At 42.7% G+C, this 14,589-nt stretch overlaps 1 protein-coding gene across 2 annotated transcripts in view; it reads right to left on the bottom strand.

The window, feature by feature from the left end:
• DPP6 (dipeptidyl peptidase like 6) overlaps positions 1-14,589 on the bottom strand; it is a 2,034,493-nt gene that overhangs the window by 1,656,899 nt on the left and 363,005 nt on the right. The gene's annotated exons all lie outside the window — the stretch shown is intronic.

Genomic DNA, 14,589 nt, shown 5'->3' with positions numbered 1-14,589 from the left:
GAGCCTTTAGCTGCAGGAACATCTTTGCCTATAGGGCAGGCTATTGTATGCATCGCATTAAACAGTTCTCAGGCATGCAGAAACCTGCATAAGTGCTTCACCCTTATTAGGGTTCATCAATGCAGTGCAATTGGATGACTCTGTGGTTGGATCATTTGGGCTTAGTATACTTTCAAATTATTTCAGGTGCAAGCTTTTTTTACCAAGTCTTTATTTTTATTTGTTTATTTATTGTGCATTAGTAAGGTGCTTACACATCAAGAAATTGTGTTTAAAAGCACCCACAGGGTAAAAGAGGGAGGGAGCATGGGAATAAAAGGTGAATAGAATAAAATCTGATGAACAAGGGACGGTCCTGCTAGGCCTTGTGAGCATTCAGAACGTGCAAGTGCAGAGAGAGAGAAGGGACAAGGGAGGGGGGAATAAGTGCTAGTAGTCCCATAGAGGAAAGTGACAAGGAGTCGGTTGCGTCGAACAGTACGAACAATAACAGTAAGAACCTGGCAGAGATGTGATATAATAAGTCATTTATAACGTGCCTGTACACAAGTATTTCTAGGCGCGATAGATCACTTGGTGCGGAGTGATAACCTCCCAATACAAAATAAGTGCAGGCCTGTGCGAACATAAGCTAGTGGGTGCCCAAAGGCAAATTCCGGGAGAGGACGGAGGCTGAGAGCTATTAGGTGGAAGGCCAGGACCCAGAAGGACACATAAGCGTCCAGGCCACCAATCTCAGTGACTGTGGGGTTTTAGCACAGCAGGCAGAGGGGAAGGAGGCGGTGAAGAGGAAAGTCTTGAGGAGCTTACAGAGTTTAAGGAGATACAGCTCAAGACGTAGAGGAAAAGAGGAAGCTGTTCCAGAGGAGGGAGCCAGCCGAGGAGAGAGAACAGCCACCAGCTCTCTGCTTAGAAAAGCGCTTGAGACACAGATAGTTAGAGCCAGAGGAGGCTAAAGATCTGGGGAAGAGTATTTGGTGATGGCAAGTTGTAGATAGAGTGGTACTCAGCCCCAGATAGCCATATGGATGATGCAGAGGGATTTAAATGTGATTCTTGCAGCAACCGGGGAACGATTTTAGGGCAGGAGAGATACAGTCCCTGGGCTTTAGGCCAAGGATAAGTCTTGCAGCCCTATTCTGGATTAGCTGGAGGGGACGTAGAGAGGAAGAGGGTAGATTAAGGAGGAGGCTATTGCAATAGTCCAGCCTAGAGAGTAACAGAGCTCTAGAGACATTGAGCTTCTGAGGAAAAGTGAGGAAAGGAAGGATACCTCTGAGGAGGAGGAGTTGAAAATGGGCCTCCTTGGCAAGGTCCAGGAAGTGAGGGAGTTTTGAGAGAGAGGGGTCGAAGGTGACTCCATGGTTTCTGGCTTCAGATGCAGGAGAAGGGGGAGAGCCCATAGAGGGTGGCCAGAGTGAAGGGAGGAAAGAAGGAGTGGTGGTCCCAATTATAAGGATCTCAGTCTTAGTGGCATTAAGGCAGAGATCATTAGAGGCACACCAGGACTGGATAGCAGATAGTCAGGAATGGTAAAGGAAGTAGAGAGGGGATCAGAGGGAAGTTTGAAGAAGAGTTGGATGCCATCTACGTAACACTGGAAGTGAGGGGAGAAAGTGGAAATAAGGTGAGCAAGTGGAGCGAGATAGACATTAAAGAGCCCGGGTGAGAGGTTGGAGCCCTGGAGAACGCCATAGGTGGATATAGAGGTAGGAGAGGACAAAGTGCCAAGGATCAATGAGGAAGGAGGACAGCCAGACCAGTGCCCACTCGGAAATACCAAGGGTATCATGGAGCTGTTTTATGAGGATGGAGTGGTTGACCGTATCAAATGCAGAGGAGAGATCAAGTAGAATGAGAACAGCACAGGAGTTAGTGTCAAGAGATGCAAGCAGTTCTTCACAGGTGTTCAGCGGAGCAGTTTCCATCTGTACCCTTTGTTGATCTCTTAAAGAAAGAGAGAGCAAACACCTGGTGGTGTACCCCATCTGATCAGTGAACAATCCCCCAAGCATTCATGTGAGCAAGTCACCTCAAAATGGCGATTCCAACTGTGTGGTGGAATGTTACACCCAAGTAACAAAAATAATCAACCTTGGGAGGATAGCCAGGCGGCATGGTGCCCGCCTTGGAAACAAGACGACATGGAGCAATACAGGTTCGATCCCCGGGTCTGCGCTTAGAAACCTCTGGGTATTAAGCGCGTTATAAATAACATATCATATCACATCATATCATATCCAATTCAATATTAGTTTCTTTCAGTTCGAATTTGAACGTTAATCTCAGCCCCACTCAAGGATGCACTGGGGACCAAAAGGGGCCCTGGAAATCATTTTCAAAAAGGACCCATTTACACATTTTGAGCAATCCCAACCCTTTTCCTATGATACCATTTGAAAATAAAATGGGTAACCACACCAAAGAGGCCCATGGAGAAGAGGCCCACTGTGGCCAGTCCAGCCGTGGGTTCTCTCCTAGTAAATAACCTGATTATTGTTATAATATAGTGAATCTGCAAAAAGTGGTCTTCTGAATATTTAAACAGTCTAGTTAATTTGTGCAGAAGCCTAATAGATGTAAAGTCCATCAACACAACGTCATTGGCATAGCCCAGCCATGCAATGTCACAGTTTTCTAACTTAATTATTGACAATTAACATCATCAAACCGTTTGCATAAATAAGCTATAAAGAAAATAAACAGGGAGTGTGTGTGGGCACATCCCCGTTTCGATGGGAATACTAGGGCTGATCATGCATTCCTCATTGATGCACACCTTGGACGTTGTATCTGAATATAGGGTTATGAGAATGTTCAACATTCCTGGGGGAATCCCCATTTATGCAGCAATGCCCACTGTTTTCCATGCGAGACAAAAACAAAATATGCAGTAAAGTTGACAAACACTGTGTATGTTAATGTTAATGTTAAAGGATATTTGTACCACGCACTATCACCACTGGAGTGTTCCCCTGGTGCTCTGGCAGCTCTGAAAAAAGGGTGGGGGGGTGTGTTAACAGGAATAAGCTGGAAAAGTGCAAGAGAGCAGTGATGTGCTGTTGGCAGCCTCAACCCGGTAACTCTGTTGGCTGGGCTTGGGGTGTTTTCCGGCCGGTAGTCGTTGTGTGCTGTTGTGTGAGCCTATGTGTGGTTTTTTGTTGTTGTTGCAGTGTAGTGAAGTTTGTGTGGATTGTTGTGTTATAGGTTTGTGGTTATGATTGGCTAGAGTATGAGAGGTGTAAGCAGAAAGGTGAAATTGTTAGTGTGTTGGTTAATTGGGCAAATGCTAACAATCACAATTCTATCTAAATTGGCATATGCTGACATTTACGATCCATCTAGATGCGATGCCGGATATTGTTCACGATTACGTCTAGGTGTGGCCTATGTTAATAATCACATGTGGCTTTATTGAGCACTTTTTCCCCCTTTTCAACTATCAGGTTATGGACCAACTATCAGGTTATGGACCTCTCCCTTGCACACTCCCCCTCCCTGTCCCCTTGCACTTCTCATTCTCACACGATCTGAATGACACAAGGCCTAGTAAGATCGTTTGTCTTGTCCTTCCTCTGTCTTCCCGCCCTTGTCTTGCCGTGCCTAGTAACACTTGTTTTCAGGCACGTTATAAATGACTTATATCATAAAAAGTGCTACTCACAAAGAACTACATTTGCCATTTATTGAGGATGCCACATGTTGTCTGCCTAGTTTACTTTGCTTGCTAATTTGCAATAATCAGAAAGTTATTTTGTCTAGAAAAATGTAATCACATGTAGTATCTTGAGAAAGAGCTCAGAACATTCCATGGGTGGGTATGGTTGAAAAGGAACTGTCTATGGTTTTAAGCTCAATTGCCGAAAATGCAAGATCACCCCTGAGAAAAAAGGCTATAACTGTTGGAAAAGATATGGGGAGATTTTGCTCGAGCAGAATCGGTAGATGGAGAATTGGTTGATTATTTTGTAGTGAATGGCAACACAAATATACGTAGGGGGTGCGTTTGGGTAATATAATGGTGGGGCTGGGTAGTTGTTGGTGCGTGGGGGTCTCACCCCTGCTTACATTTGCACTGAAATGTCCCAAACAAAAACAAAACAAAAGGCTAAATTTCCCTCGACCAATTGTTTTTGAGGAAATCACATAGAACCGTTGGAAAAACATCTTGCTAAACAGACATACCTGTGACAGATTTGACTCTCAAATCTTAAAATCTAGTAAAAAACAGATTGAATCATCGCTGTCTAATGCTGATGGGATGGCACCATATCTAAATTATTCTGCGTATTTGACTCATCACTTTCTGGTAGAACAGGAACATTTTACTTGGTTGAGACTTAATGATATAAGAGGGTATTGATATAATACAACTTTAGAGGGTAGGTTTCTTCCAATATGCCCTTTAACACTAAGAGACTATGTTACATTTGATATTGTTTTTCCTGAAATATAATTCAATGAGGGGGCTGTATATATTGCCTGTTTTAAGAAATGAAGGCTTCCAACAATGTTGCCCTGTGCTTATTCATTTATTGTGGGCAAACTCATTATGTGTGGCTTGGGCTTTTATCAAAGTGTTTATAAAATGCAGTCAAAATTAGGAGTAATGTTTTAATGGATAAGGAATGCATTTTAATCAAAATTAAATCTGTGCTTTGAATAACTGTAAGGTTAACAGTAATATTTGTATTTTGTTATTGTTTTTACTCTAGTAATAGTTCCATATGATCATTTTTATTTTTGGGATTCATTGTGCAGATATTATCCTAAACACTGATATTTTATTTTTCTTTACTGTACATTTTATGACTTTTATGGGAATTGATGCCTAAAATAAAGTGATAAAGAAGAAGAATTTGAAATTGTATGGTGTGAGAGGGTCAGATGCCAGTTAGCAAGAGGAAAGGAAGAAGAGACTTTAACCACATTAGCCAAGCGCGTAGAAACACTAACATCAGCTACATTGTTGTCAGACTGAGGAGAACCAACATCTCCTATGGTCCTCCTTGAATACCGTTTAGTAGCTTAGTCAACCTAAGGCTTACAATCGAAGAGGGTAATAGGCAATTCAAGAACAAAATTCAAATATATGCTAGATAAAAAATGTAAAGACCAGAAAAAGAAACTTAGAAAAGAATTGGAATGTAACAATAAAAAGCAAAAAGAAATCAAGGTAACTGGGAATAAAAGTCTTATCAGAAATTAGGATTTTCTTTCCTTAGAATTAAAGGTTATTATGGGGGCTCAGTAATGACAGCAATTGTAGAAAAATTGTCCACAAAGATTCCAAGTGGCTACAGAGGTATTTGACTGGAAAAGGCTCTGAGTTTGGGCCTGGTTTTGGCAGGGACAAAGACATGAAGTGAGGCTCGTTAGACACGTCTCATCATATTCAGTCACTTTCTCAGAGCAAAGTTACTCAAATGGAAACAGTTGGTCACAGGAGTCAAACAAACTGTCAATATCCCTGGTTTGTCCTTTCGGTTCCTCACCGTTGCCATGCTTATGTGCGCGGCCAATGCTCTTGGCTGAGCAGACAATCTACCAAAAAGGGAGGTACAATTCTTGAATCATGTTGAGCACCATGCTCGGTCCATTATCTTGAGAGCACAGAAAGTCATGTGTGTTCTTGCTGATGAATAGGGTGTTCACCAAAGACTTAATAGGCCTGAACTGGTCACACATGGGGTTCCTACTAAGTGCTCAACATTTTATGGAGGTGCTATTTCATTTTTATGGTCTTGTTTTAGAGCAAACAAAGTGCAGTAAAAATATTTGCATAGAGAATTACTGGGTTTAGTAAGAAATGTTCGGCATTTCACCATCAATAAATATAGAGAGACATTCAGTAAATCCTTCATTAAAACAGTGTTTGCTTATTTACCAAATTCTGACTAACTAAAAAAAAAAAAAGTTCTTGAGTTTTGTGAATGTGCTTATTTCTAGTAATTAGCACGAGAAGAAGAAAATATAAGAATTAGGTGTTTCTAATGAAATATTATCTATTTCTACTACAAGCTAGCCTGACAAGATTACATCCATTCAGTCCAGATGCACAATGCTGCGGCACTGGAACACAGCGGGGTGGCTCACCAGCGCAGCATAAATAACGCCTCTGTTGCCCAAGGTAAATCTTCCCAAACTGGGACTCACACAATGACAGGGGAATATTGTGGTCTCTTGGTTGCCTGATCAGTGCTTCAAACAGATGGAGGAAAGAGTTCAGTGAGCTTCGCCGAGGAACATTCTTACAGTGAATCGGGACTTTGGCGTGGCGCAATAGTAACAACCTATCGACAAACGCACTATGCCACAGATATCATGCCTTCTTCTCTCCAAGGTTGGACTCAGTGGACAGGCAGGATCCAGGTCTCTCATGAAACTGTGGGTAGCTTTACCAATCCCATATTTAACTGCATACCTTCTGAGCCACAAGGACTCTTTGGATGTATCCACTACCACTCAGGAGGAAACCCATGTGTGATCCTACAGCTGGTGCATGTTACGTAATTCTGTTTTACCCCTTACTGAAATGTATTTGCATGACTGGTGACTAGCGGAAATAACAATACAATGTTCTATAAATTACCTTCCAGTCACTTGGAGATTTTACAGAATGCATTTCCTTATGATCCTTTTGCCTGCTCTGCAAAGGCCCTTAGACTATGCAGTGCTACTTGTCAACAAGCATTATTACGAGTTTCCTGTTATGGGAACAATGCCGGTATAATTGCTGGTAATTCCGGCACCAGCATTTCTTCTGTACTGCGAAAACACAAGTTTGCTGTGGGGGTCAAGGATCTTCCTCCAGGCCTGACCTGGATGTAAATCAAGTCCCCACCAGCAAATAATGCCAGAATTACCTCCACATATGGGCGTCTCTGCCGCCTGGAGTATCCCGGTAGTACCGGGATATCAGGTGGCAGAAACAGTAGAGGCTATTTGCCAGTTTCCCAACAGATTACTGGCGGGATACTGGCAAACTTGTAATGAGCCCCAACATGTTCTCTGCAATGGATACAAAAACAATGCCACCCGACTCTTGGCATGAAGGCACTATTTTCAGGTCAGTGCCATTTGATCCATGGTGACCTTAGAAGTGTGGATTCAGTCCCTTTAACTGAATGTATTGTACGGTGGGCAGCATTGGATTGACGTCCTGTCTTCAAGAAGAAGCAAACATTTTCCATCTTCATCTTGTAGGAATGGTTGATGTCCTCTTCATTACTGCAAATGTCCTGGCAGTGAGTCTGACACGTCACCCCGCTACTCTTTGGGGGTTGGCTGCTATAAAAAGAAAATCCAATTAGAATGAAAATTGAAAGGTTTCTATCTAACCTCTAGCACCAAAGTAATCCTGCCCCCAAATAACCTACGGTGTTGGATAAGGGCCCATGGCAAATGGCCGAAGGCAGCTTTCCCAGAAGGCTTGCTTTCCATTTGAGGGCCAACATAACAGTTCAAGCTCTGTCCTCAGTGAACATTTACATTCTGGGGCTAGAGCTAAAATGTACTGCACTCCCTACAATGTGACTGTGCAATTTACAGAAAAACTATGTACCACAGGCCCATACCATTGTAAACCCATCCGACACTTCTCTGCTTCTTCCAACTACAGCTGCAGCCTCATCTCAGCAAACTCATGTCTGCCCATCACCTCACGAAGAAGAGTATATGAGTTCCTTAGGGATTCTTGTATACCATCCGGGGACACATAACATACACATCTGTAGGCAGACACACGGTCAGAGAGGATACACACATCCATTGTTTTCAGCCACGCTTGTTCAACAGAGATCGGGAGCTGGCAGCCATTGCTGCTTCCAAGAAATGCTGCAATGCTGTGGAAATGGACGGAGAACAAGGACAATGGGTGGCCAGGTGCATGCAATATGTATAACACTAAACACAAGGCAACATGGAGCAAGTGAAACTATTACATTGCAGGCTGCAGTCTGTGCATGCGCGGTTAGATAGCATACATTTGGGGTTTTGTAGAGACTGTTGTATATGTTAAAGGATATTTGTACCACGCATTATCACCACCTGAGTGGTCCGCTGGTGCTCTGGCGGCTCTGAAAGGGAATGGGGGGGTGAGTTAGTGGGAATAAGTGGGAAAAGTGCAAGAGAGCAGTGATGTACCGTTGACAGCCTCAACACGGTTAACACTGTTTTTCCGGTCGGTAGTCGTCATGTGTTGTTGTGCGAGTTCTATGTGTGGTTTGTTTTGTTGTCGCAGTGTAGTGAAGTTTGTGCGGTTTGTTGTGCTATAGGGTTGTGGTTGTGTTTGGTTAGAGTTTGAGAGGTGTATGCAGAGGGGTGAGATTGTTAGACGGTTGGTTATTGGGTTGGTTATTGGGATCGCATTACACGTAACACATGATCAGGGAAGCAAAGGTTCAAATATAGCTTATTTACTAATAGGAGGTGGTTGGGATAAACACCAGTGGGATCTAGGAATTCATACCAGGAACTCCCTTGTCGGAATCAACAGTATCAGGATGCGTCTAACCATCGAGTGCTCTGGGTCTTCCTATCATGGAGTAACTAATCCCCTCAGCTTCCCTAAAAGCAGCCCAGTAGCACAGATAATGCAACCAGATGTTCCCTACAAAGAAGGTGGGCTTTGTATATCGCATGCATGGTCTGGTGGTTCATTTAAAATGCAGCAGGATTGCCTCCTTGGGATTACTCTAACCCAACAGTGTGAGGATGGGTCAAATCATAATGTATCAGCATTTGGTCCAGGATGTGGGTATTGGTTCTCAAAGCACAACACTGTCATAGAAAAGTAGCACCCAGCATCCTCTTGGCTCAGAAACGATTGTCACAAGGATACAGAGCCAGCTGCTTCTTTGCCGCAGGTCCCCTTCACAGTGGCATAAGACCCTGCTTGCTATTTGTAATCCACACCGGCTCCCTCTAAATGATATGGCACAATAATCACCCCACGATATATGCAGCCCTTCTCACCCAGCCTATTAGGGATTTTGACTATCAGGTAATATTATCCCCACCAATAATATCGCCATATATTTGGTCATCGGGAACGGCCAAAGGCGATATTATAAGTGGGGATAAATTTGGAGGTAAATGGGAATGGGGGTGTTCCGTGATCTTTTAAAAATAATATGGGAGTTGTGTGGGTTCAATGTGTTAATATCGCCACAAAAATACAGTGTCATTCTTTTATGGCGATATTGTTGCAGGGATATTAACACATGGAACCACTTTGACACCCCTCTATTTCTCTCGCTCTCTTGCCCTCTCTCTGCTATATATGCTGCTTTTGTTACCTAAATGATGCAGGGCACGTTAGGCTAACTGCAAGGGAGTTAAAACAACAACAATATTAATAATAATAATAATAATAATAATAATAATAAAAATAGTTATGTTCTTATATACAACGTCATGACAGACTGGCCCATCTTCCAAGAGCTGTAAAAACAGGTGTTATTATGAGCTAATTTTGAATGGTGCTTGAGTTATCAACCCCAGAGGGATGAATGTCTAAGTCAGACCAGCCACAGTTTTTGAACTTGCGAAGTGCAGGCTGCACTCATGTCAAAGACCAATGCGTTACATGTGAATCTATCCACACTTAGCACTTTGCTCTGACAAGCACTATGTATTCTGTTAAGAATTTAAGAGGCAAATCTCCTTCAACCTCCTCTTGAGGCTCTCTGAAGCACCTGCTTGACTTCCTCTGGCTTTTCCAGGTGTTCTCACATTCGGCTACCTCTCTCTTCAGGTTTACTCTCTACCGTTCTGCAACTCCCATGCCAGTTGCTCTTTTTTGGTCTTTATATAAGACCTTTTGTAGACCTCCCATTCTATCTCCACTCTTGATCGGCCCCACGTGACTGTCTTCTGTTTGTGGTCTCCACATTTTTTTAATTCTGCGTCCATCTTAATTAAAACTCCTGCCACAAGTCTATAGTTAAGTGAAGTGATATAATTCCCAACAGCTATTTTTGAGTCAGGCAGCAGTCCCCCCACTCTCTCACAACGTAGATGAACCATAGAGTTCCTTGTAAAGGCCCCCTGCCAAAGCCAACATCACTGGGCTGGCAGCTCATTCTTCACAGAATCTTCATTCTCTTCAGGGTTGGAAGCGACCACACTCATGTCTGAGTATGGCTCAAAGGCCTGCGACCTCCTCCTGTACTTCCTCCAGATGTTGCAGAACTGTGTGAATTACTCTGGAAGTCATCATTCCTGGGCTACAGGGGCCCATCCATGCCCGCTGACGGAGTTAGAGGAATGACTTCATCAAAGGGAGGTTAAGTAGGAACAAGTGTTACTCAATGGTAATGGGCACAGGACTATCTGCATTGTAAGTAATTAATGGGTAGGATACACTAAGCCACTGTCATTTTGAAAATTTCCAAAACTAAACCAAGAGCAGCTATTCAGACAGTCATACATACAAATGATAATTAAGCATCCCAAGATGTGAACTAATGAACCTTCTAAATCGGTGTCCACTGTTGAGCCTCTTTTGTTAGTTCAATGATGTTGGATGCCCAGTTCAAAATGCCTGGGAGGTTTAGAAAATAAGTGATAAAGAGAACCATGAGATACAACAGTGGAATTTGTGCTCCTCTTCTCAAGGGGCTTCTCAAGCATTCTTAAAAACCTGGTTCTTTCAGTACTGACACAACCAGTCCCTTTGAGGCGAAGGGGAGGAAAACATGTCCTCAGGATTTATACAATGCCTGACAGCCCTTGTCGGTCTGAAGACCATCTTTCTGTAAATGGATAGCCTCAGCATAGGTATTGGGAATCAGTACCTGCTGCTGAAAGCATGCATTGGCTTCACAAGAAACACTGTTTTTTTCAGCAAAACCCAAGCAAAGTAAAAAAAGGAGTATAATATGATGTACATTCTATAGATCATTGATATGATCCATGTTCGTAGATCACACACATTTCCTTTTATGTATGTTATTTTTAGAAAAACTACTGTAAAAAGTGCAAATATCACTTGTTTCATTACCTCAAATGAACCATTGGGCCGCATTCAAATTTTGGCCATTCTCCTGCAGAACTTCAGTGAAAATACCATCAACCCTGGTTACAGCTACCACCACTCGGACTGGCGAATTTACTACCAGATTCTGAGTCATGTTGCTGTGGTGTTAATCCCCATTCTTGGAATTCATGTTTTTTTCATTCCAGGGATCCCCAGTTCTCTATAAAGGGAGGGACTAGCCTGATGTCACTGGTCTAGAAGTATGGATGAATGATTGATGCTACCAACCTTGTTTTCAAGCACTACACTAACACCTTAGAACCAGTCTACCCTTGCCTTCATGCCTGCAGATCACCAGATTACCTGATCAAACATGCACATCTGATCGTTCAGGAACCCCAGCCATGCTGCCTTAATTGCAGACATCTTCAATATACACTGACCATCTACAGATGAGACCTCAATATGCCTTGCAATCTGAGTGTTTCATCTCCTTTTCAATCAAAGAACCTTTCAGCCCTTAAATCCAGTGGTATGATATGATCTGGCATTTATAATATGCCTGTACACAAATGTTTCTAGGCGTGACAATACAAGGAGGAGAAACCAAACAAAGGGAGGACAAAATAGCAATCTTACTAGGCCTTGTGTCATTCAGGTGGCGCAAGTGCGTGGAAGAGAAAAGGGGGAAGTGCAGGGAACTCACAAGTGCAGCCACCGGGTGACTTATAACTGCATAGAGAAGGGACTGTAGGGTTGCAGATACAGACCCTTAACTGCTAGGGAGCCCAGAGGCAGTAAGGGGGACTCTGGACATGCAGGAGCCTGGGCCCGAGTTCAGAGGGTGACCAGGTGACCAGTGCGCAGAGCAGTCAGGTGCATCAGCAGGGGAGAGGAAGAGAGAAAGCACAAATTAAGGTCTTGAGTTGCTTCCGGAACCAGAGGTGGTTCTGCTAAAATTTGAGAGAGGCAGGGAGGCTGTTCCAGGGGGAAGCCCCAGCTGAGGAGATAGATCTGCCCCCAACTCTCTGCTTGGACAAGCGTCTAACCTTCAGAGAGTTGGAGGTGAATGAGCGGAGAGCTCAAGAAGGAAGATGTTATGGAAGAGAAAGTTGGAGGTCGAGCGGTCCCAGGCCACAGAAAGCCTTGTGGATGATGCAGAAGGTCTTGAACCTGATCCTTGCAGCCCCAGGGAGCCAGTGAAGAGATTTCAGAGCTGGATGGATAGGATCCCTGGGCTTGAGGCCAAGGACACGTTTTCCAGTTCTGTTTTGGATTAGTTGCAGAGGGCAGAGAGTAGAGGAAGGAAGATTTAGAAAGAGGCTGTTGCAATAGTTCAGCCTGGAGAGGACCAGGGCTCTGGAGACAGTGAGCTTCTGGGGGAAAGTTAAAACAGGAAGAATACCTCTGAGGAGGTGCAGCTGATAGTTTGACTTCTTAGAGATGTCAGATATGTGAGGAGAGATGGAGAGGGTGGAGTCAAAGATGACACCAAGGCTCTTAGCCTTGCAGGAAGGAGCAGGAAGAGGGCCAAGAGTGGGTGGCTAGAGAGAAAGAGAGAAAGAGAGAGAGGAAAGGAGGGATCGGGCATCCCAATGAGGGGGGTCTCAGTCTTACTGGCATTAGGGCAGAGATCATTGCTGGCCCACCATTCCTGAATTTCAGTGAGACATTCTGCTATGAGAGACGAATCAAGGGTAGCAATGAGGGGCAGCTGCTCTGCACCCTCAAATGTAGTTTGCTTTGGTGTGTCAAAGGAAAAGATGGGCATTGTCCACTATTGGAATGGTGTCATTCTGGAATCCCAATCTTATTAGCTCCCCTTTCTTGATGTGGGGAACCCATCACATCCCATCCAACCCAACAAAGTCTGATTAGAGGAAACATTGTGAGTAAGCCATTCCTGCCCCAGCAAATCATGGAGTATGTGGAGGCTTCTATTTTCTCTTGTGCATGCACTAAATCATTAAGACTACTAAAGAAACATGATACTACTTGGGTAAGGCATTCTGATATGCTGTATGGTATTTTTTTATATCTGTATTCATCATTTGACATATTTAAATATGAGGCTTTTAAGTGTGTGCATATCCGTTTTGATCTTCTGTACATACACAAACATACATTCCTCATGTGCCATAAATATGACACGTTGCATAAGCAAAGACAAGAGAATGGAAACATTCACCATGTTTACCAAAATTGACAATAACAACACAATCTTGATTTTTCACAACCATTTTCTCTAAAAAGACTGCCTAAAATGACTTAGTACAGTCTTGGACATGCCACTGCAAATAACATGTTGTCACTTCAACATGTTTCTGTCCTTATTTATTTAGTTTAAGCAAACACATTATTTACTTAATTCAATGTGGTCACGTTTTAGAAACAACTTTTGGCATATGTAATATCCTAAAATAGACATACATGCAACACTTAACAACAACCTTAAAAATCACAATAACTAATCCTTAATGAGTGTAATTGTAGCCAAGCATACAGGTACATACCAATAAGCACCAATTACAATCAACATTTACAACAACACAGAGTTAAAAAACCTAACAGCAGCAATACTGATGGCAATTTCATTCAAGTTTAAAATACTTTTTCAAAATCCCTTTTGCTTTAAACACGCCATGTTCCAAACCCATTTACCAAACAGTTGATTACGAATTTTGGACAGGGACAAACATTCAATGGATAAGTGCCTCAGGGTTTCGAAAGAGTTGTTACAGTGACGGCAAGTTCTCTCGTCCTTAAACATGCCCGCTCGCTAACCTAGAATATCCTTAGTCAGATATAAATTCAATTTAAATCTTAAAATTGATTTCTTAAAATCACGTGATGGGTGTTTAATCACATAAGGAGCAACTTCGTTAAAAGCTTTAATATGTTAATATCCCATACAAAATGCTCAAACACACAATATTCCTTCAGTAATTTTCAGTTTGAAATACAATCTGCCTCAACACATTTCTTTATTGAAGTTCCAGGGCATTAGCACAGCTCCTCCTCTGATGGACCAATTCCTCTTAACCTCATGTCACAGTTTATATGCTATGGGACTAACTCCTTTGCAGTTTTACATAGTATTTCCTCCTTGAGCCTGACAAAAACACTCCCAGAAGTAGATGACAAGACTTTCACATACAACTGCAACAGCCTCCAACTAGAACAAGCCTGAAGTGACACCAGACCCAATTCATGCCTTATAGCCTCTATAAGGATACATTGTGTTAGGGCATAGATTCTCCTCCAGACAAGAGCTTCAAGTTTAGACAAGTCTTAGACATGTAAATACAAATAACTTGTCGTTACTCCAACATGTTTCTGTCTTTATGCTAGACATGCTGACAATCTTCAGGGAGTAACCTTCACAATAATTTGCAAATAGAGAGGGCACACGGCCACTTATTGGTCTTAAGAAATAAAATAGCCTTCTGGAAGATTTGAATTAATGTCCAGTTTCACATGTATTCAATTGATTTCATCTATAAGAAAAATTAATTGTAGGTATTATTGGAAATGTATGTCCACATAGGCTAAATGTAACAAAAATGTATTTCACCCGCCAAACAAAGGAGAAAGATTACCCCTTATTT

This window comes from Ambystoma mexicanum, chromosome 2q (assembly GCF_040938575.1).
Source record: "Ambystoma mexicanum isolate Mex_15411 chromosome 2q, UKY_AmexF1_1, whole genome shotgun sequence".
In the NCBI taxonomy this organism is placed as follows: domain Eukaryota; kingdom Metazoa; phylum Chordata; class Amphibia; order Caudata; family Ambystomatidae; genus Ambystoma; species Ambystoma mexicanum.
This window is presented reverse-complemented; position numbering and strand designations above follow the sequence as displayed.